The sequence below is a fragment of the Macrotis lagotis genome, chromosome 6 (genome assembly GCF_037893015.1).
Source record: "Macrotis lagotis isolate mMagLag1 chromosome 6, bilby.v1.9.chrom.fasta, whole genome shotgun sequence".
Lineage (NCBI taxonomy): Eukaryota > Metazoa > Chordata > Mammalia > Peramelemorphia > Peramelidae > Macrotis > Macrotis lagotis.
The window spans coordinates 160,598,744-160,621,358 of NC_133663.1; the positions used below are offsets into that span (position 1 = coordinate 160,598,744).

The 22,615-nt window shown below is 35.3% G+C and overlaps 1 pseudogene; it reads left to right on the forward strand.

Annotated features, from left to right (window-relative positions):
- Nucleotides 1-19,665: 19,665 nt before the first annotated feature.
- LOC141491903 (lysosomal-associated transmembrane protein 4B pseudogene) lies at nt 19,666-21,281 on the forward strand (annotated as a pseudogene).
- Nucleotides 21,282-22,615: the final 1,334 nt, after the last annotated feature.

Here is a 22,615-nt window from a genome sequence, read left to right on the forward strand (position 1 = left end):
TATTTTCTTTATATACTCCTTATTTGTATAATTGGGCACTTGCATAGTGCTTAACTATATAGGAAGCTCTCATCAAAAGGTAAAATTAACCAGTTGAAAAGTGAAAACTTCAGCTAAAAGTAAAATTGCCTAAGTGGAAAAGGAAAACAGCTCATCAAAAAGTAAAATGATCCAAGAAGTAAAAGAAACACAATATTACAAAATAATGAGGAAATGGCACAAGAATAGGAAAGAGAAAGACCAAAATAGACTATATGTCTCATATATATATATATGTGTATATATATATATACACATATATATGTGTGTGTGTGTGTGTGTGTGTGTGTATACATATATACATATGGAATGCTTTTTTAACTTAATCATATTTATTTTTAGGGGCAGTTAGGAGTAAAATGGATAGAGCACTGAACCTAGAGTTAGGAAGACCTGAGTTCAAATCTGGTCTCAGATAATTAATAATTTCCTAGGTGTGTGACCTTGGGCAAGTCATTTAACCCCATTGGCTTGCAAAAAAATAGTATTAATTTTCTCCAGTTATATGCAAAGATAATTTTCAACACTGAATTTTTTTAAGATTCTGAATTTCAAATTTCCCTGTGAGGTGTTGGTCTTCACAGGGTGTGGAGGGGAACCCTTAGGGAATCCATTACAAAGGGGGGAATGGTTCAGCCAATCACAAAACTGGGAGAGTTTTCCTAATCCCATTCCAGAGATGGCAAACCCAAAACTGGTTCTCAAGGCTCAAGAGTAACCTAGAGTCTTTTCCTTCTCCTTTGGACATGCTCAAAGAGATCTATCTGTTGCTCATTAGTATAATGAGCAGGGTGGGGAAATACATAGGAATCAATGTATGGATTAGATTTGTGACCCCCAGACTATGGATGGCATGAAGGGGCAGGAACAAAGTCTTTCAAAGTGCATAAAAGAGCTTGTATGTTGGAATTTCCCTGCTCCTCTCTTCCACCATGAGAGAGGTGTTCCATTTTGTTAAGATATCTTAATAAAAACCATTTTAATCACTCTGGACTAAGTATTCTTGAGGCATTTATGACACCTCTCCTCCTTTTTTTCTTTCCCCTTCCATGATAGCAAGCAATCTGAAAAATGTTACACATATACAATCATGTTAAACACATTTCTACATTGTGAAAGAAGAATCAGGACAAAAGGGAAAAATATGAGAAAGAAAAAAACCTAAAATGAAAAATAGTATTCTTTGATCTCAGACTCTGTAGTCCTTTTTCTGGATATGGATGGCATTTTTCAACAGGAATCTTTTTGGCATTGTCTTGGATCATTGTATTGCTGAGAAGAACAAAATTCACCATAGCTCATAATTTGATATTTTGCTGTTGTCTTTTGGTTCTATTCACTTAACTCAGTATCAGTTCATGTAAATCTTTCCAGCTTTTTCTGAAGTCAGCCTGCTTATTATTTTTTAGGGAGCAATAGTATTCCATTATGTCCATATTCCACAACTTGTTCAGTTGTTCCCTCAATTTCCAATTATTTGTCACTACAAAAATAGATGCTATAAATATTTCTATACAAATGAGTCCTAGTCCTTTTTTTCAATATCTTGGGATACACACCTAGTAGTAGTGATATGGATATGCATAATTTTATAGACCTTTTGGCCTAGTTTAGAGAATACTTTTTTAAAGATATAAATTGAGAGACACTGAACATTGCAAACACCAAATAAAAATCACACAAATCAATAAATTGATTTGAATAGACAGAAAATGATACATTCCTAATGTGTGAATTCTAATCATTACCTCTTATATTAATTATTTGTGCCAACTTAGACCAATATCTCGTTAGAACAAAGATAAAAATTAATGCAAAACTAGAATACAGAATAAAATTCAGAAAAAAAGATATGGTTGCAATTAAAACTGATATTTTAAAACATTTTATTTTATTTTTTAAAAAAATTCTTGATATTTTTAAAAGTTATTGATTGAGAAGAATAGGAAATGGATAGAGAATCTTATATTAATATTGAATTTAACATTTTCATTCAGAAGTTTGATTAGTTAAATAAATTAACATTGTAAGGAAACCAAAAAGACCAGACACTGCCTTCTCCTATAAAGACTTGATCCCCATGCCAAATCTGAAAACATACCCCAAAGGAAAATACTATTTTAGAGAATGATAATGAAAGATTATTGATAATAGCACCTAATAAAATGCAAAGAACCATGAAAGGAAAAAAAATTTAGGGTACTTCTAGGGCAGAGTCAACATGGCAGCATGAAGCTAACATGCTCCTGGAGTATTTCCCTACCAAAGATCAATGAACCCTCTGCACTGACATTAAAGCTACAGATCACACAAAAAAAGAGAAGATCCAAAGAAATTTTCAATGGTAGATATCCTGGAGGATTTTCAGTGAAGGTCTGTCTCTTTGGGTTAAAGGGGAAGTAAAGCCAACTGAGGCAAGAGAGCAGGAAAGCTAGAGGGAGACTTTAAATCACAGTGCAGTCCAGGTCCTGACAGTTTGGTAAGAGCAGAAGTCCTGGCAGCTAGATAGCAAGCCAGCAGGGTAGGTTTCAACCCCAAACAATATCTGAACCCTGGGGACACTGGGATGCAAAACAGGACTGGGTTGGGAACAAACCCCAGAACAGTCAGACTCTGGATATAAAGGAGGAAACAAACCTCTGCAAAGGCAAGTCCTAGACTGCATAGGCAACATATTGACCAACAAGCCAGGTATCAGACCCTAGCCTCAGCATAAAAAGCCTGGATTTATACTTCCTAGACCCCAGGAGCAGAGCTGAAACAATAAAGATGAGCAAAAAAAAGCTAATAAATCACTCACTATAGAAAACTACTTTGCAGATAAGGATAAAAAAATGCCATGCTGGAAGAAGAAATCAGTGAAAAATTACTCACAGGGGAACTCTCTAAAGAGTCCATGAATTGGACTGAAATCCAAAAGCTCATAGAAGAACTTAGAAAAGAATTTAAGAACCAAATAAGAGAGGAAGAAGAAAAATGGAAAAAAGAAATGAGAGTCATGAAGGAAAATTATAAAAAACTGAGCTAAGAAATCAACTCCTTTAAATGTAAAAATATTCAACTGGAAAAGGAAACAGAAAAAAGGTGATTAAAAAATAAATCTCTAAAAATTAGAATTCAACAAACAGAAATCAAGGAATCTACAAGACTGCAAGATTCCATCAAACAAAATTAAAAATGCTGAAAAAAATTGAAGAAAATTTAAAGTATCTTTTTTAGGATAAAGAAGCAACCTGGAAAATAGATCCAGGAATGATAATTTATGAATCATCAGAGAGCCTAGATAAAAAAAAAAGAACCTGGAAAACATCTTACAAGAAATTATAAGGGAAAACTGTCCAAATCTGTTAGAACAAGAAGACAATATAGACTTTGAGAGAATTCTCAGGGGCAGCTAGATGGCACAGTGAGTAGAGCATCAGCCCTGGAGTTAGGAGGACCTGAGTTCAAATCCAACCTCAGCCATTCAATAATTAACTCACTGTGTAACCTTGGACAAGTCACTTAACCCTTGTGCCTTGCAAAAACCTAAAAAAAAAACTGAAATAAAAGAATAAACAGAATCTCTCCAGAAAGAGACCTCGGGATAAAAACTCCAAGGGATATTATAGTGAAATTCTAGAACTCTCAAATAAAGGAGAAAATAACTGCAAGCAACAAAAAAGAAACAATTTAAATACAAAGGAAACACAATCAGACTCACCTAGAACCTATCAACCTCAACATTGAAGGACTGGAGGACATGAAATAGCATATTTCAGCGGGCAAAGGACCTAGAATCACAAACAAGAATTTATTACCCTGCAAAATTTAGCATATACTATCAGGGGAAAAGATGGATGTTCAATGAAATAAAAGACTTCCAAAATTTCCTGACAAAAAGACTGAAATTGAATGGAGAATTGTTGCCAAATACATGACTCAAGAGATGCATAAAAAGGTAAATGAAAAGGGAAAAGACTAACAAAGTCTTGTTAGTCATGACTATCAAATTGTATACAACCCTAAAAGGGAAGATATAATACTTTTAACACTTGAGAATTGTACATCTCTTAGTTTAATTAAGGAGTTGAATATAACTGAAGAGACTGGACTTAGAGGATATGGGTATGGTTCTATCTTGCCTCTCCATTGAATAGGTCCAAGATGACACAATGTTTGAGGTAAAAAGGCCTCATGAAAAGCAGGGGTGTTTACTCTAAACTTAAGTGTTTTGATTTCCTTTGATCTACTTTAATTCTACTGTGTTCATACAGCTTAGCACTTTCTCTGATGAGGGCATCATAAGCTGGGTGGTCCTGAGTCAGTGTCTCCCATAACTTATAATCAATTGTAAATTTCTTAAGTGATACCTTCAGAGTGTCTCAGTACTTAGAGCACTTCAAGATTCTTATAGTTAATTAAATCAGGGTTGGACTTTATCCATACTTTACTTAACAAAAGGTTAAGTACTCTGGGGGAGGGGAAGTATGGGAGAAAACATGCTTGGGGGAAGGGTACAAATAATTCATGAAATGATTTAACTTTGGATGACACTTCAGCTCATGAGGTACTTGAAAAGGGGGTAAGGTAAAAGATGATTATAATTTGATGTAATTCAAGACTCTTGAAAAGTGTACTTCTAATGAGGCAGAAGGGGGGTACTTAGTGACTATGAGGTAATGCTTATCAAATAAGTAATTAGTCAATCAATCTGTGATGGTATTTTGATAATACTTTGAACTCATCAAGCTATCAATTAATCAAGCTGTGATTGATAATACCTGATTAATAGTACTTGAGTGATAAATAATACCAGGTAAAGAGGCACAAAAATTTATAATTTAGTGGGAAAGAAGGGAGGGTGTGAACACTGAGTAAATGCTATTCAATAGATTTGACCCCCCAGAAAGGGAATGCATTCCCACTTGGGTTTAATAATCTATCTTATGCTATAGGGAAGGGGAGGTGGGGGGAGGGAAAAGATAAGGAAAGAAGGGACTGATAAAATGGAAGGTGAAGGTATAAGTGAAAATAAACTGAAAGTTAAATTTTAAAAGAAAAGTTAAAGGGGAAAGGGAATATAATTTAATGTGTATAAATGTGAAAGGGATGAACTGTCCCATAAAATGGAAGCAGTTAGCAGAATGTATTAAAAGCCAGATTCCTACAATATGTTGTTTACAAAAAACACATTTGAAGCAGATACACACAGGGTAATGGTAAAAGGATGAAGGAAAATATACTATATTTCAACTGAAGTCAAAAAAAATCAGAGGGAGTGAACCTGATCTCAGATAAAGCAAAATCAAAAATAGATCTTTTTAAAAGCAATAAGGAAGGAAACTACATCTTCCTAAAAGTCACCATTGTTAATGGAGCTATATCATTATTGAACATGTATGCACCTATTGGTATAACCTCCAAATTCCTAGAGGAAAAGCTTAGTGAACTAAAAGGAGACATAGACAGCAAAACTTTAATAATGGGGGGACCTCAACCTCCCTCTTTCAGAACTACATAACTCAAACCACAAAATAAACAAGAAGGAAGTTAAGGTGAATGAGACTTTTGGATAAAATTTAATGGAGATAGAAAAGAATATATGTTTTTCTTGGCAGTATATGGCACCTATACCAAAATTGACCATGTACTAGAGCATTAAAAACCTTACAATCAAATGCGGAAAGGCAGAAATAATAAATGTGCATTTCTCAGACCATGATGTAATAAAAATTACATGTAACAAGGGGTCACAGAAAGATAAACCAAAAACTAATTGAAAACTAAATAACTTAATGTTAAATAATGAATGGATCAAACAGCAGATCATAGAATTAATCAATAATTATATCCATGAAAATGATAATAATGAGACATCATACCAAAATTTATGGGATGTAGTCAAGGCAGTTTTGAGGGGAAATTTTATATCTCCAAATGCTTATATGAATAAAATAGAGAAAGAGGAGAACAATGAATTGGGAATGCATTTAAAAAATCTAGAAAAAGAACAAATTAAAGGTCTTCAATTAAATACCAAACTAGAAATTCTGAAAATCAAGGGAGAGATTAATAAAATTTAAGGTAAGAAAAACAATTGATTTAATATGTAAAACTGAGAGCTGGTTTTATGTAAAAACCTATAAAATAGATGAACCTTTGGTTAATCTGATTTTAAAAATGAAACAAGAAAACCAAATTAACAGTACCAGAAATGAAAAGGGTGAACTAACCACCAATGAGGAGGAAATTAAAGAGATTATTTGGAGCTACTTTGCCCAACTGTAAGCAAATAAATTTGATAACCTGAAAGAAATGGATTAATATTTACAAAACTACAAACTGCCCAGATTAACAGAAGAGAAAATAACATTCCTAAATAATCCTATTTCAGAAAAACAAATTGAAGAAACCATCAATAAATTCCCTAAGAAAAAAATCTCCAGGTCCAGTTGGATTTACAAGTGAATTCTACCAAACATGTTAAGAAACAATTCATTCCTATTCTACAAAAAACTATTTAAAAAATAGGAAAAGGAGTTCTGCCAAATTCCTTTTATGACACCAACATGGTGCTGATATCTAAACCAGGAAGAACCAAAACAGACAAAGAAAATAACAGATCAATCTCTCTAATGAACATTGATGCAAAAATCTTAAATAAAATTTTAGGAGAGAAATTACAGCAAGTTATTACTAGGATATTACACCATGATCAAGTAACATTTGTTACAGATAGGCAGGGATGGTTCAATATTAGAAAAACACTCAACATAATTGGCCATATCAATATCAAAATCAATATCAATATCAAAACCAACAGAAATCATATCTCAGTAGATACTGAAAAAGTCTTAGATAAAAGACAACATCTATTGCTATGGGAAAAAACCCAGAAAGTTTAGGAAAAAATACAGTTTTCCTGAAAGTATTAAATGATATCTATCTAAAAACCTTCAACAAATATTATATTTAATGGGGATAAATTTGGAGCATTTCCAGTAAGATTAGGGGTGATACAAGGATGCCCTTTATCACCATTACTATTCAATATACTATCAGAAATGCTAACTTTAGCAATAAGAGAAGAAAAAGAAATTTCTGAAGGAATCAGAAATGGCACTGAGGAAGCAAAGATTTCACTCTTTGCAGATGATATTCTGATATACTTAAAACCCCCCAAGAAAATCATCTCCTTGAAATAATTAACAAATTCAGCAAAGCAGCAGGATATAAAACAAATCCACATAAATCACCAACATTTCTATATATATATGAACAACAAAGCCCAAAGCAAGAGAAAGAGAAATTCCATTTACAGTAATGGTAAACAATATTAAATACCTGAGAATCTACCTCCCAAGACAAATCCAGAAACTGTAAGAAAACAAATATAAAGTACTTCTCACCCAAATAAAATCGGATCTAAATAATTGAAAAAATGTCAATTGCTCAGGGTTAGGTCAAGTTAATGTAATAAAATGACAATTTTACACAAATTAAATAACATTCATTGTCATACCAATCAAACTACCAAATAATTATTTTATCAAGCTAGAAAAATATAGTAACAAAATTCATCTGAAACAACAAAAGGTCAAGAATAGTAAGGGAACTGATGAAGTAAAATGTAAAGGAAGGTAGCCTAGCTCTACCAGATCAAAAACTATACTATAAAATGGCAATCATCAAAAATGACTGGTACTGGGTAAGAAAAAGTAATGGAGCAGTGGATTAAGATGGGTTTAAAAAAACAGTAGTAAATGACTATAGTAATCTATTGTTTGACAAACCCAAAGACATTAGCTTCTAGGAAAAGAACTCACTATTTGACAAAAATTGTTGGGAAAACTAGAAAATAGTATGGCAAACCTAGAAATAGACCCACACCTACATCTCACCAAAATAAGGTCAAAATGGGTACAGGATTTAGACATAAAAGGTGATGCCATAGATAAATTAATAGACAAAGAAATACTCTATCAGATCATAGAAAGGGGACAAATTTATGACCAAAAAAGAGATAGAATGAATACATTATAACCTTCAAAATGAATGATTTTGACTATATAAAATTAAAAAAGTTTTTACACTAATAAAGTCAAATGCTGCCAAAATTAGAAGGAAAGCAGAAAGTTGGGAAACAATCTTTACTACTTAGAATTCTGATAAAGGTCTCATTTCTAAAATATATAGAGAATTGAATCAGATTTATAAGCATACAAGTCATTCCCCAATTGATAAAAGGTCAAAGAATATGAATAGACAGTTTTCAAATGAAGAAATTAAAGCTATATATAATCATATGAAAAAATATTCCAAATCATTATTAATTAGAGAAATGCTAATTAAAACAACTATGAGGTATCCCTTCACACCTATCAGATTAGCTAAGAAGACAAAAAGGGAAAATGATCAATACTGGAGACGTTGTAGGAGGATTGAGACATTGATGTATTGCTGGTGGAACTGGGAACTGATCCAATCATTCTGGGCAACAATATGAAACTATGCCCAAAGAGCAATAAGGCTGTTCAAACCCTTTGACCCAATAATTCCAATTCTAGACCTATAACCAGAAGAAATCATAAAACATTGGACAAGTCCCACATGTTCCAAAATATTCATTGTAACTCTTTTTGTATTAGTAAAGAATCAGAAATTGAGGGGATTCACATCAATTGCGGAATGGTTGGACCCTAGAGAAGCCTGGAATGCATTACAGGATCTGATGCTGAGTGAAGAGAGCAGAACCAAGAGAACAATTTTCACATTAACAACAACATTGTGAAATGATCAGCCCTGATGGATGCAACTGCTCTCAGCAGTTCAGAGAGCTAGAACAACCCTAGGAGACCAGTTATGGACAAATGCTATTCCAAGACAAAAATCCTTCAGAATCTTAAGAACATTATATTCACTTTTTAAAAATATATCATATGCATTTGTTTCTCTTAATCCTAACTTCTTGTGCCAAAAATGAATAATTTGTAAAAATGTCAATACAAATATATATGTACAATATAAACCTGACTATTTGCTGCTGAGGGGAGGGGGGGTGGGAATGGAAGGTGGAAGGAAGTTTTGCAACTTAAAAATATACATATGCATATGGATGAATGTTAAAAAACTTTCATAACATTTATTTGGAAAAATGAAATATCAATAAAAAGGAAAACAAATTTAAAGAACTAATGAAAAGAAATTCAACTGAAATGTAAATTAAAACAAGTTTGAGGTATCACCTCACACCTATCAGATTGGCTAATATAAAAGAAATGGAGAGTAACAAAATTTGGAAAGGATCCATGCATTGTGAAGAACAATTTGGAACTATGGCCAAAGGATTATAAAACTGTGCATATCACCTGACCCAGCAATATCAATACTATGTTTATATCTCAAAGAGATCAAAGAAAAGGGAAATATATATATATATATAATATGTATATATTATATATATATATACATATATAAAACTACTCTTTTTTGGTAGTAAAGAAGTTGAGGGGATGCTCATTAATTAGGGAACATCTAAAGAAATTATTTTATATGATTGCCATGGAATATTTTTGTATGCATGGAATACATAAAAAATGATAAAGGGGATGGTTTTAGAGAAACCATGTATGTCTTATATGGATTGATACAATGTGAAGTGAAGAATCTTGTACATTAGTAACAGTACTATTATTAGTATCATAAGCTATTAAAGACTTAGCTACTTTGATTAATATAATGATCCAAGACAATCCCAAAGAACCCATGATGTAAAATGCTATCCATCTCAAGAAAAAGAATTAATGAACTCCAAATACACATTGATAAATTCTCAAATTTTTTTCTAGTTTGTGTTTGTGTTTACTCTTTTGCAATATATCTAATATGAAATTATATTTTTTCATGACTTTATATATTATCAGTATAATATTTCTTGTCTTCTTAAGGATTGGGGAGGTGTAGGAGGTAAGGAGAATTTTGAAATTAGTTTTTTAAAAAATGAAAAATAAAAAAATTTAAAAATATAAACAATTTAATCACATAACTAAAATTATTTTTTAAAATTAAAAAATACTCAGCAAAGTTATCCCAGTGGTATTTGAAGGATAAAACTGGAAGCAGGGCAACAAATGGAAAAAATGAAAAGGAAAAATTCAGATTTTTTTATGGTCAATTCTTTTTTCATCACTTACAGTAGAGCAGCCACATTTGGGAGTTAAATTAATAGTCCTAGGTTTGCTATGTGAGTTTGATGAATTAGAAATTGTACTGCAGAAAATAAAGATGAAAGAAGTAACTGAATTAGACCAAATACATGCAGAGCAAGTCTATGGTGACAATAAGAAAATTTTAAGGAATTGATTTTCAAATTATTTAAAGTAAGTGAAATTATCAAAAACTCGCAAAAGAATTTCATACTTTATTCCTTCCCCAAAAGGGCAACTGAGTCTATCATTAATTACTGACATATATTGATTTTCTCATTTCTGACATTTTCTTTTAAATATTGTACAGAAGCAATAGGGACATCTTTGATTAGCATATTAGAAACAGTCAGGGGTGGTTAGGTGGTGCAGTGGATAAAGCACTAGCCCTGGAGTCAGGAGTACCTGGGTTCAAATCCGGTCTCGGACACTTAATAATTACCTAGCTGTGTGGCCTTGGGCAAGCCACTTAACCCCATTTGCCATGTAAAATCCTAAAAAAAAAAAACCCAGAAAGAAACAGTCAGGTTTTAAAATACATATAATGGATTGAAAGATCTAGAGAACACAGTATATCATTGTACTTACTTTTGTTAACTACAAAAAACCATTTAATTCAGTAGAACAAAATCACCATAGGACACTCATCTATGACAGTTAAAAATCTTACAAGATTCCTTAGAGATATAATAGCAGAAAACATTTTGCTTATTCATCTAATTATGAATAGCAATTTATTTATTCATCTAATTATGAATAGCAAGCAAAAGATAAAAAAAGGGATGATTTTTTTAAAGTTTTTGCAAGGCAAATGGGGTTAAGTGGCTTGCCCAAGGCCACACAGCTAGGTAATTATTAAGTGTCTGAGACCGGATTTGAACCCAGGTACTCTTGACTCCAGGGCCAGTGCTTTATCCACTATGCCACCTAGCCACCCCTAGGAATACGATTCTTAAAGATATCTTTGATGTCCTGGAAGACATCTAGCACAGAGTACAAATGGAAAAGTTATTCCCTTATATTGTGAAATCCTCATATGCTCTGGTTTGTAGATGACATTGTGCCAATTGCATTAAGCCCTGGAGTACTGCTAATGATCCATAATCATGCAAAAGCACTTGGTTTGATTATCCACATGGGAAAATCCAAATGGATGAAGAATTTCTATGGTCCAGATTGATATGCAGTTGAACAGACAGCCTATAATGATTATCCTTTTCTATACTCACTGTGTAAAGGAGGAGAATGGACTTAGGGAGATTTCATATTTTTTCCCCTTGACCTCAAGTTTTTCCCTGAAAGAAAGTATATTTTTAAAAACACTAATATTTTTCCCATGATTATTTGGCTTTAAGTTATGGAATAATATTCTTCCTGAAGAATTTAAGAAAAGTTTCAGCCAAAAGGCAATGGAGAAGTTCATGGAGGGTAAAAGCCGCAAATAACATATTAAAAAAGAATTGTGCAGGGATGGTAGTAAAACATATCAATGGATCCTTGTGTTGTTAAGTTGTTTTAGTTGTGTGCAACTCTGTGACTCAATTTTGGGTTTTCTTGTCAAAGATACTGAAATGGTTTGCCATTTTGCTCTAGCTCATTTTCCAGAAGAGAAAATAAGATAAAGAGGGTTAAGTGACATGCCCAGGGACACCAAGCTAATACTGAATTGAACTCATAATCTTCCTGTTTCTAAACCTAGTACTCTTTGTCCTTCAGAATGGTCCATAATAAGGGATAAGTGAGAAAAAATTCCATATTTTTCATGCAATATGAAAAGAATTTGTGGTTTGCCTTTGCACATTTAATCAACCTTCTGTTGTGAATTTCTGGGAAGAATAGATGAGAATTGCATATGATAGGCATGAAAGAATTGTAATCTGCATCTTCAGAGACAATACTTAAAATAATGACATCCTATAAAACTTTCATGGAATTTTGAAAGATTAGAATAATGATCATGTTTTCATCTTTTTTGGGTTAGTTATTCTTAGTCTTGTATCCTAGAATTTCTACTGCTTTTCTGTCATTCATTGCCCTTAACATATGACTTATCCTGCTAAGTGCGTATGTTTTTGGACTCAGGCAGAGCTAAAACCAGAAACAGTTTCACCTGGGGCAAAACAGTCACTGGAGGCCATAGCATAAATGATAAACTTATCTGAGTGGATGAAGAGGTGGCAAATTGGATGACATCTGACTTCATGGCCCTTCAAGTTGTTTGTCTCTCAGAACTCCTACCTGTCTGATCACTTCTATTTCTCTTTTGCAGTTCTGCATAATTCTACTTCTATAATCTATTACAGCTTGTTTTAGTCCACCACAAACTTCTTCGTTGTTCTCTGATTGGAAGTCATATTAAAATCTTCAGAAACCATAATATTATAACTAGTTTATAATCCTTATCTTGTCTCCTAACCATGGGAATTCCCCAAATTTCTGTCCAAGGTGTTCTCTATTTTTGTAATCTCCTCAACTCCCATGGGCTTAAACTACTTTTTCTAAGTGGATGAGTCATATCTAATCTATTCTTTCTCCCTGGAAACTCAGTCTGGCACCACCTATAGTATATATCAAATTGGAAGTCCCAGAGAAATTTCAAACTCCTCATTGGATTCAAACAATGAAATATTATTTTCCCCTCTAAACCTACCTTCCAAACTTTACTATTTTTAGCCAGGGTATTACCATCCTTACAGTTTCCCAGATTTGCAGCCTTGACATTATCCTGGTTTCTATACTTTCCGTAACCCAATTTATCCAATCAATTGCAAGATATTTCCATTTATACTTCTATAATATCTCTTACATCATACCTCTTCTATTCACTTAAGTCCTTATTACCTCTTGCCTAGATTATTGCAATAGTCTTTCAACTGGTCTCTTTTTCTCAAGCTGTTTACCACTCCAATCTAACCTCCATATCACCATGAAAGTAATTTTCGATATGTATAGATCTATCCTATGACTCCACTCTTCCACCAACTCTCTTGGCTTATTATTATCTCTAAAATAAAATATAGGCTATTTATTCTGTTTAACTTTTAAAGACATGGGCAATTTGAACCTAACCTGCTTTCAGCCATATTGGACATTAGTCTCCCTTTCTCGCTCTATAGATAATCCAGTCATTCTGGTTTTCTCTTGGATCCTTGTGCATTGTACTCCACCTCCTATCTTCTTATCTTTTCACTGTCTATCCTCATACCTGACATTTATTCCTTCTGAAAATCTGTCTCATAGAATCCCTCTTTTATTTTAACATGCAATTAAAAAAACATTTTCTATGTAAGGCATTTCCCTGTCCCCTCCTCAAATCATCTTGTATTTAACTTCTTTGTATATATATTGAGACAGGTATAGATACATATATAGATAAATATAGATATCTCTCTATTGCTCTTTTTATTCTCCCCCCCCCCATTAGAATTTAAGCTCCTTAAGAGTTGGGCCAGCTAGGCTGGAGTCAGGAGGACCTGAGTTCAAATCTGTCCTCAGACACTCAATAAATACCTTGCTATGTGACCTTGGGCAAGTCACTTAACTCCATTGCCTTGCAAAAACAAACAAAAGAAGAGCATATATATATATATATATATGTATATATATATATATATTTGGTTTCATTCTTTGCACTTATATCTTCAATTCTTGCTTCCTTTTCTGCCTCCTTAACTTCCACAGCTGTGGCCTTGCCTTTCTACAGGTGACTCTTCCCTGAGGCTTGATAAAATAATATTGATAATAACAATAGCTAAACATGATTGATTGATTATAAGGCAATGCATGGGAATAGCAATGGGAAAGAATCTCATCTACTTCTGGATGCCTATGCCCTTAGTCAGCAATCAATCATTATTAGGCCTTTATTATGTGCTAGACATTTGCCAAGGGCTAGGAATAGAAATACTTGTAGAAAGAGGAAAGCTTCCTCCTTCACAGAGTTTACTTTCTAATGAGGGATGATCATACATAGAAGGGAGCTGAAAAGCAGGGGAAGACAAAAATAATTGGTCTGGGGACATGATATGTCTAAAATCTACATAAGGAGAGATAAATTTCTTCTCTCCTTATTTTGTGTTCAAATGTCATTTAGGCAAGTTTTACAGTGTATGAGGAGGGTAGAAGAGTTATATGGTAGGAAGAAAAGAGTTTTGGTTCTATATTATAGGAGATGAAGAGGAGGGGTCTTAGGAAATCTTAGCTCTTGGGGAATTTGAGGTACTTTGCTTTTTAATAAATGTGTGTTTATATATGATATTGTTATGAGGACTAACCTGGACATAGTATCAGGGAAACTAATCAACATTAAGGCTATTTAAAGAAAGCTATTGGGCAGCTAGGTGGCGCAGTGAATAGAGCAACAGCTTTGGAGTCAGGAGTACTTGGGTTCAAATCCGACCTCAGACACTTAATAATTACCTAGCTGTGTGGCCTTGGGCAAGCCACTTAACACCATTGCCTTGAAAATAAAACCCTAAAAAATAAAATAAAGAAAGCTATTGTAAAACTAACAATGAAAAGAGAAAAACTATAAAATTATAGGTTTTGTTGCATTAAAGCAATGTTAATTATAGTCATTTGTATGAACTATTTACCCTTTAAAGGTTATCATGAAGCACAATGGTTGTGATGCTTGACTGTCAGATTATTTTTCCTGTGAACTTTATTTTAATACAATATTGAAATTTGTTCATGAATGCTCAGTCTGTTATTGCTAATATAACCAGATTATTCTCTAGCAACCTGAATTATTTAAACATTTGGTATAGATGTCCATGATTGTCTCTACTAAAGAAATGATTAACATCTGTATTACATTTTAGTGAAGAATAATAGCTGTCTCCTCCTTTAAAGTTTATGTTCAGTGTCATTATCATCCCTTCAGAGTTTCTGAAGGTGTCCTACTGGATTCTCTTCTGTTTGGTCTAGACTGAAATTTAAGCGTTTGGCTCTCATTCACATCCCTCATTCAGCCAGGCTGGAAGAGTTGAATAATAATACCAGATGGTAGTAGACTAGAGCCTATATCAGCATATTGATGTAACTGCATCAGCATATTGATTCTAGTGACACCCAAATGTTGTTCTGTTTCACTCAACTGCTTCACATAGCCATTAAGAAAGGATGGTGACAAAAAAGATCTGACAGTTATTGTCCTCCAGATTGCCCACTGGGCAAAAATGCTGCATAGTGAATCAGTGCATTACTAAACAAAGATTTTAAGTTCATAAGACCTCACTAGCAATAATAAATAAGAAGGAACACATAAAGGATCATTGAGACCAGAAGAGCTTGGATTAGAAACTCACTTGAAATCCATACTCATATGGATTAAGGCATTCAGAGGAAGTTGGAATTGTTTCTCAATGACTTTTTTTTCCTCACATGGAAACTTCAAGAATAAAATCTGACCCAATAAAAGTATAACTTAAATGCCTCACCAGTATGTGAAAAACTTAAATAGCTCATCATTCAAGTATTCTTCAAAGTTTAGATTTTAAACTATAGAGGCAAGAAACACATTTACTGCACTATAGGACCTAGAAGAAATTCATGGAGTTCATTCATTTGTCCAGATCACTTAATATTTTCTATTTCATGAAAGTTGATGGTGGGAGGATAATGATGGCTATTGGGATGTCAGCATGTGGTGGGATCCCTGGGGAATAAATGTAGTTTTAAATGGTGTCAGTGTTAGAACAGAGGGTGTACATGAGAAATGTGGTAAGGGTAAGATTGAAAGGCCTTGGTAAAAGACTGGATATAGGGTGGAGGTGAGAGATAATGAGGAATCTAAGATGACTTCTAGATTATGAGTCTGAGGGTCTAGTAGAGAGGTTTTATCTTCTACATTAATGGAGAAGGGGGATGAAGGAGGGTTCTGGACCTCAGTTTGAATATATGAATGGTAGATAGAAATGTGAAGCTGGAAGTTAGCAGAGAGGAAGTTCTAGCTCCTCCTCTCAACTGGGAGAATAAATATTTGTACTAATACAGCAATGTTAGTCAAAAGGGAATGTAAGGGGTCCTTCATTCCACTTGCTCTATTCTTCTTCCTTTGCTCCTACAGCATTCATCTGAAGTTCAGTAGAAGTGATATAAAAATATACAAGAGAAAAAGAGAGGTGCATGGCAGCAGCTCATAAAGTTCATATTGAGTTATCAGGATGGAGGCTGCCTAGTTTGGGTTCTGATGTCTGGCTATTGTAAACCAAGGGATGGGGGTGGCTATGTGGTATAGTGGATAGGGAGTCAGGAGTACCTGAGTTCAAATCTGGCCTCAGACACTTAATAATTACCTAGCTGTGTGGCCTTGGGCAAACCACTTTGCCCCCTTGCCTTGCAAAAACTAAAAAAAAAAAAGAAATCAAGGGAAGGTATTAGGATTAAATTCAGAAGGAAAAAGCCAATTCTTAATAAAGGGAGGGATCTCAGTATATGTTTTTACAGGGATGGTATAGTCGTAGTGATAGGAATTTTGAGAATAGCATTCAATCAACTACACCTGGGCCATAGTATTGAATGGACTAATAGCCAAAATTATCTTGGAAGGAGGAAACTGCTTTGAGGCAACTAGGTGAAAAAATGGATAGAATGCTGGATTTAGAATCAGGAATACTTGAGTTTAAGTTACATCTGATACACTTACTAATTGTATGACTGTGGAAAAGTCACTTTACCTCTCTATGTCTTTTTCTTGATCTGTAAAGTTAGAAGAAATTGGAATAGAATGATATCTGAGAGACCTACAAACACACACACACACACACACACACACACAAACACACACACATATAGTATATAAGTATATATGTACACACACACAAATATATGTCTCCTATGTGAGAGGCACTATAGTAGGCACTGGGGTTGGAAATACAAAAATACATTAGTCCTTGGCATTAAGAAGCTTAAATTCTAGTTGGGAAGAGGTTATTACAAGTTAAGAAATAAGCATGTACAAAATAATTTTAGGGGTGGCTAGGTGGTGTAGTGGATAGAGCACTGGCTCTGGAGTCAGGAGTACCTGAGTTCAAATATGGTCTCAGACAATTAATAATTACCTGGCTGTGTGGCCTTGGGCAAGCCACTTAATCCCATTTACTTTGCAACTCCCCCCAAAAGAACCCTAAAAAAATAAAAATAATTTTACATGGGAATGAGCAATAAAAACCAGGAAGTCTAGGGAAGACCTCACAGAGAATCAGTTATCTGAGCTAAGTGAGAAAGATAATGATTTCCAAAAATCAGATGAAAAATGTATATATATATTTTAGAGACAGTGATGGTTGTTTTGAAGGTATCAGTTGGGGATGGTGGCAAAGAAAGCATATACTCAATAACTTACATTTTAAAAAGTCTGAGATCACAGTCAGAAACAGATATGCTGTTTTAAAACTTGAAAGAGTGCAGGAATAGTTGGTGAATCTACTTTTTAGATAACAGGGAATGAGTAGAGCAAAGCAATCATGATGACTTATTTTTAACAGGAGATGAACTGACTCTGTTTACTTTTGAAGGTCAGGTAATATATGCTAAGAAAAACTCATATTTGAAGAGTCCTTTCATAGATCACTGCCTGAGTCTCGCACCATCTCCCATTTTACAACTATGTCCAGGTGTGATGGGCTTAGGGCTTGCACATCAGAGAATGAAAGAAATACAAAATGAATTGTAGGATGTGAACATATGAAACTTGTTCTCATGTCTGATTAAGTTAATGTTCTTCTTAAGTCCAGGAGATATTAGATTTGACCATGTTAGAAATGGTAGTCTAAGATAGCCTAGTTACAGTCTTCCCTCAGACCATCACCAGACTCATCATGCAAGTGGAGGTAAGGAAAATGGAGAATATTTTGCGACTATATATGGTAGACCAGAGATTAGTGGAACTAAGATCTATCTTGCTTGTCATGAGCTACTGTAGAGGGCATTTTTCAGAGTTGAAAGCCTAATAATGAGGATTAGACTAATGATTCAATTTTCTACTTTTTCAAGGAACAACATTTTCTGAATAAGCAGAAGAAGAGATTAATAAGTATTGAGTTCTGGGGTGGCTAGGTGGCGTAGTGGATAAAGCACCAGCCCTGGAGTCAGGATTGCCTGGGTTCAAATCCGGTCTCAGACACTTAATAATTACCTAGCTGTGTGGCCTTGGGCAAGCCACTTAACCCCATTTGCCTCGCAAAAAAAAAACCCTAAAAAAAACAAGTATTGAGTTCTTATACAAAATGGAGGTATTTTCTTAGAATTTAATTTTAATCCATACAGTCCACATAGATAACTTTGCCTAGGATGACATGAAAGAATACAAATTTAGAATTTAGAAGACTTGGGAAATGCCACCAATTAACTGTTAGATTGGAAAAGTCACTTTACTTTTATGGTCCTCAACAAATCTACATTTTCAGAAATTCATCTTAAAAATACAAGTTCAATCTGAGGTATAACTTTTTAATGCAGGTAGTAGGTTATAGTTTCATACCATGATAACACTGAAATATGATCTAGATTTTTCCAAAATTTGCATATGATTTTAGTTCTACATTTCTTTAAGGCACAAAATCTAGCAGGATCTCTGCCAGGGCAATCTTCAAGATGCCCTTAGGATAGTCTAAGGCCCTGGCACCTTTTCTTTAGCATGTCCTCTTCTCCTAGGGCTTATCTCCTCTCCCACTCACCACTCTCATTACAGGCTAATGGATAACTACAAAGGACAAGGACCAGACTCTGGACCATAATAGGAACAGGAGAAGAATCCTTTCCCAAGAGGTATAACCCTTCAGATATCAATATTTGGGGCAAAACTTTGGTCACACCATATTAGTTACATCTCTGACTGAAGATTTGGTGGATGTAGTTCAGGTTCAGGGTCTCATTGCATCAAGAAACAATTGCATTCAGCATGGATGTATAGTGAGAGCAATCTTCAAGAACTTAAAAGGTTGTCATATACAAAAGGCATTACATTTATTTTGCTTGAGGAAGAGGTAGAAATTTTTATGTGACAAATCTGCTTTAATATAAGAAAAGAAAAAACTTTCTAACAATTAGAACTATTCAATCATGTAATGATTTAGTTGGTAGGTAGTTAGTTCCCTCTTTCTGGGAAAGTTTCTGAGTGATTCAAATTTTTTAGGGATTTTTCTTTTGGGATAAGTTGGACTAGATGACCAACTCTGATGTTTTAGCACCTAGCCTTTGATTTTTTTTTTTATCAACAAATGAATAGCTATTTATGTAGAGTATTTATTAAGAATTTATTATAGACTGGGAGTCCCGCAGCGGCTGCAGCCTGAGACCTCTCTGGGCTTGGCAGAGCCCGGGATCCAGCCAGGGAGCCGGCAGGCGGGCAGGGGTGGGGGCTCTCCCTAGAGTCCCAGCAGCTGGAGGTGGCCAGGCCGGGCCGGGCCGGGCCCGGAACTCTCCAGTTAAGTTGGGCGCGTGTTTGCGGGAACTCCAGGCGGGCGGAACAGCCACGGTGGGCAAGGCTGCGGCGACCCCCGCGCGGGTCCCAGAGAGCCCGGAGGGGCTCCCTGAGATGAAGATGAGCGCGCCCTGGACCCGCTTCTACTCCAACATCTGCTGCCTGTGCTGCCAGGTCCGCACCGGCACCATCCTGTTGGGCATCTGGTACTTGATCATCAATGCCGTGGTACTTCTCATCCTATTAAGCACCATGGCAGATCCAGATCGGTATCACTTAACCAATTCTGAACTAGGCGCTGACTTCGAATTCATGGATGATGCCAACTTGTAAATCGCAACTGCAATCTCCTTTCTCATGATCTTGATCTGTGCAATGGCAACATATGGTGCATACAAGCAACATGCAGCCTGGATCATCCCGTTCTTCTGCTACCAGATTTTTGATTTTGCCCTTAACTTGCTGGTGGCAATCAGTGTACTTGTTTATCCAAATTCAATCCAGGAATATATGACAGCTGCCTCCTCAGTTTCCATACAAGGAAGATATCATATCAGTGAATCCTACCTGTCTAGTCCTTATTATTCTCCTCTTTATCAGCATTGTCTTGGCTTTTAAGGGTTACTTGATTAGCTGTGTCTGGAACTGTTACCGCTACATCAATAGCCAAAACTCTTCTGATATTCTGGTTTATATAACCACCAATGATACTACGGTGCTGTTACCACCCTACGATGATACCACTACAGCCTCAACTGCAATGGGTGTAGGGGTAGGGGCAGGTATGGGTATGGGGGTGGGTGCTGGTGCGAGTGGAGGTGATGCTGCAAGTAAAGAACCCCCACCACCTTATGTATCTGCCTGAGCCAAAAGGTGGCTTGACGTTGGAAACAACAGCTTTCCTCAGACATGTGAGCAATAGAATATTCAGATATGTGCCCCCTATGATTGCCCATCTGTCTGTCTTCTGTGGATCTCTTGTTAGTTTCAAACCCTGATATGTTAAAAATTTATTAACAATAATTTTTAAAATGTGCTTCAGTTATATCTTCTACCTGAGCTGCAGAATTTTTACATTTGTGTTAAGCCAATAGTAGGTTCATTTGAAAGAATTCCTTACATTCAACATTTGGGAAAAATCAGGCCTTGAGTCTGAAAACAGTTTTATTTGGTGGCCATGAAAATTTCTAAAATAGATAGAGGTGAGAAATATTCTCCATCTTTGGGACCTTTAAGTTTTGAAAATATATAGAATAAAATTAGGGACAAAAAAGGGTTTTCACTTCCTCTCAACAGTTCTTGAGTTCTGTAGGCCTGATGCTTGCTAAAGTGTCTCACTTTTTATTTTGAGGAATGGGATAGACCTTTCAACTATCACAGCATTCACCTGATAATCCTTTGTATGACTTAGAAGTCAATAGTTTCCATGCTCCAATTATGTCTACTGCCTCCTGGGCAAAAGTTACTCTTGTCTTTTTAAACTCACTCAATCTATAATTGCATGAGGAGGAGTTCTCTGCAGAAAAATGATCCCCAGAACATGAGATGCTGATACTGGTCTAATTAAGCCATGGACTTGAAAGAGGACTGGAGCTAACCAATCTCCTTTCATTGACCCATCAACCATCCTACCATTAGAAATATGTTCAAGTCATAGTTCTATTCTCTAATTGAACTTCCACAGAGGTTTGATATTTAAAATGCAAAATCAAGAGTGTTTAGAATTTCAAATAACTTTCTCAGTTCTTGCTTCTTTCCCTCAAGAGACCATGACTGGGTCTAAAACATATACAACAGAACTGGTAGTTTTTGCGCAGAGTAAGCTTGTAATTTCCCACATTACCTAGGGAAGAAGGCAGAGAGTCCCTACAGTGTTTTGTAAGGCAGTTTTCTCACCTGCAAAATGAGAGAATGTTGAAATATATGTCTAACATGGCTTATGTTCTCAAGTCTATATGATTTTGATTTCTCAAATCATAACACTACTGTTATATCTTTGGCCACCATTATTTTCTATCTTCTCTGACACTGAGTCCCTCACTAAAGCTGTAGGTTTCACGTGTTATATTATTCTTGAACAGACCTAGCAGAATAAGATCTGCTCCCTGCTCTCTCTACCTCTTCCTCCTTTCATAACCTCCTATAATATACCCTGAACTCTGTCCATCTTGATTTCATGTCTCTACCCTCTTCTGGGGCATTCCCAAACAGCTTCATTCATTTTACTATTTCTGATGGTAAAGTGATAGACAGAAAAGTAGGAAACCCTTGGGTTCCATTAGAATGGGACAGGTAGGAAGGAGGGTAGGAAAGAACAGGGAAAGAATGAGAGTACATATCTACATAGGTGGGTGAGGTGTAGGCACTAGTGAAGGGTCAATGCCATCTGAGTCTGGTTGGTTCTAGAGCATGGTTGTATGACTTGCTTGGGCATTAACATATTTTTAGCTGACTTGATTTATATTGAGCAAGTCTTGTTTTACAAAACTATTTTCAAATTAAGGGGAACTTGATGGGAGAAAAGAACCATCATCTTATTCAAGAGCAAAACTCCTGGAAGAGATTGCAGAAGGTCCTTAATGAGGACAAATAAGTTGGTAAATTGATGGAAGAAAGGTTTTCTGGGTAGAGGAGGTCTACGGAAGTTGGAAGAGTGATAGAGTTGTTCAACTCAAGAGAAAAAAAGAAACTCGAGAGTCGAAGACAACTGCTCCTGGGAGTTGAAGGCAGTAGACATTTTTTCCTGACATTGGGTAAGGAAATGGATGTGAGGAACAGTATCCAGAGAGTAAGATGAGGCAGAGAGAGGAGCAGGTCACACAGGAAATGTTTGGTGGGTTGCAGGTCAACAGTTTGCTCTCAAAAGTCTGGTGAAAGCCAGTTCCTAACTCTTCCTTGCCACTTCCAGTTAGGGTGAGGTCCTGTTGCTTGATCTCACTCATTAAGACTACCCCAGGTCACT